The sequence below is a fragment of the Syngnathus scovelli genome, chromosome 14, assembly GCF_024217435.2.
Source record: "Syngnathus scovelli strain Florida chromosome 14, RoL_Ssco_1.2, whole genome shotgun sequence".
Classification (NCBI taxonomy): domain Eukaryota; kingdom Metazoa; phylum Chordata; class Actinopteri; order Syngnathiformes; family Syngnathidae; genus Syngnathus; species Syngnathus scovelli.
Genome location: NC_090860.1, coordinates 95218 through 97500, shown reverse-complemented (window position 1 = coordinate 97500; position 2283 = coordinate 95218).

The window sequence follows — 2283 nt, the reverse complement described above, 5'->3', positions numbered from 1 at the left end:
GAAGTCGAATGAGGCGCCGCGACCACCTCCGCGGTGCTTATAAACAGCCGATCCGCTCGGCGGGGGCTATTTTCGGCCACTTGGCTCGTGCGCACGGCCTCCCGGATGTGCCGGGCGGGTGCGCGAGCTCGCCGGCCGCTGGAAGTCGAATGAGGCGCCGCAACCACCCCCGCGGTGCTTATAAACAGCCGATCCGCTCGGCGGGGGCTATTTTCGGCCACTTGGCTCGTGCGCACGGCCTCCCGGATGTGCCAGGCGGGTGCGCGGGCTCGCCGGCCGCTGGAAGTCGAATGAGGCGCCGCGACCACCTCCGCGGTGCTTATAAAAAGCCGATCCGCTCGGCGGGGGCTATTTTCGGCCACTTGGCTCGTGCGCACGGCCTCCCGGATGTGCCGGGCGGGTGCGCGAGCTCGCCGGCCGCTGGAAGTCGAATGAGGCGCCGCGACCACCTCCGCGGTGCTTATAAACAGCCGATCCGCTCGGCGGGGGCTATTTTCGGCCACTTGGCTCGTGCGCACGGCCTCCCGGATGTGCCGGGCGGGTGCGCGAGCTCGCCGGCCGCTGGAAGTCGAATGAGGCGCCGCGACCACCTCCGCGGTGCTTATAAACAGCCGATCCGCTCGGCGGGGGCTATTTTCGGCCACTTGGCTCGTGCGCACGGCCTCCCGGAGTTGCCGGGCGGGTGCGCGAGCTCGCCGGCCGCTGGAAGTCGAATGAGGCGCCGCGACCACCTCCGCGGTGCTTACAAACAGCCGATCCGCTCGGCGGGGGCTATTTTCGTCCACTTGGCTTGTGCGCACGGCCTCCCGGATGTGCCGGGCGGGTGCGCGGGCTCGCCGGCCGCTGGAAGTCGAATGAGGCGCCGCGACCACCTCCGCGGTGCTTATAAACAGCCGATCCGCTCGGCGGGGGCTATTTTCGGCCACTTGGCTCGTGCGCACGGCCTCCCGGATGTGCCGGGCGGGTGCGCGAGCTCGCCGGCCGCTGGAAGTCGAATGAGGCGCCGCGACCACCTCCGCGGTGCTTATAAACAGCCGATCCGCTCGGCGGGGGCTATTTTCGGCCACTTGGCTCGTGCGCACGCCCTCCCGGATGTGCCGGGCGGGTGCGCGAGCTCGCCGGCCGCTGGAAGTCGAATGAGGCGCCGCGACCACCTCCGCGGTGCTTATAAACTGCCGATCCGCTCGGCGGGGGCTATTTTCGGCCACTTGGCTCGTGCGCACGGCCTCCCGGATGTGCCGGGCGGGTGCGCGAGCTCGCCGGCCGCTGGAAGTCGAATGAGGCGCCGCGACCACCTCCGCGGTGCTTATAAACAGCCGATCCGCTCGGCGGGGGCTATTTTCGGCCACTTGGCTCGTGCGCACGGCCTCCCGGATGTGCCGGGCGGGTGCGCGAGCTCGCCGGCCGCTGGAAGTCTAATGAGGCGCCGCGACCACCTCCGCGGTGCTTATAAACAGCCGATCCGCTCGGCGGGGGCTATTTTCGGCCACTTGACTCGTGCGCACGGCCTCCCGGATGTGCCGGGCGGGTGCGCGAGCTCGCCGGCCGCTTGAAGTCGAATGAGGCGCCGCGACCACCTCCGCGGTGCTTATAAACAGCCGATCCGCTCGGCGGGGGCTATTTTCGGCCACTTGGCTCGTGCGCACGGCCTCCCGGATGTGCCGGGCGGGTGCGCGAGCTCCCCGGCCGCTGGAAGTCGAATGAGGCGCCGCGACCACCTCCGCGGTGCTTATAAACAGCCGATCCGCTCGGCGGGGGCTATTTTCGGCCACTTGGCTCATGCGCACGGCCTCCCGGATGTGCCGGGCGGGTGCACGAGCTCGCCGGCCGCTGGAAGTCGAATGAGGCGCCGCGACCACCTCCGCGGTGCTTATAAACTGCCGATCCGCTCGGCGGGGGCTATTTTCGGCCACTTGGCTCGTGCGCACGGCCTCCCGGATGTGCCGGGCGGGTGCGCGAGCTCGCCGGCCGCTGGAAGTCGAATGAGGCGCCGCGACCACCTCCGCGGTGCTTATAAACAGCCGATCCGCTCGGCCGGGGCTATTTTCGGCCACTTGGCTCGTGCGCACGGCCTCCCGGATGTGCCGGGCGGGTGCGCGATCTCGCCGGCCGCTGGAAGTCGAATGAGGCGCCGCGACCACCTCCGCGGTGCTTATAAACCGCCGATCCGCTCGGCGGGGGCTATTTTCGGCCACTTGGCTCGTGCGCACGGCCTCCCGGATGTGCCGGGCGGGTGCGCGAGCTCGCCGGCCGCTGGAAGTCGAATGAGGCGCCGCGACCACC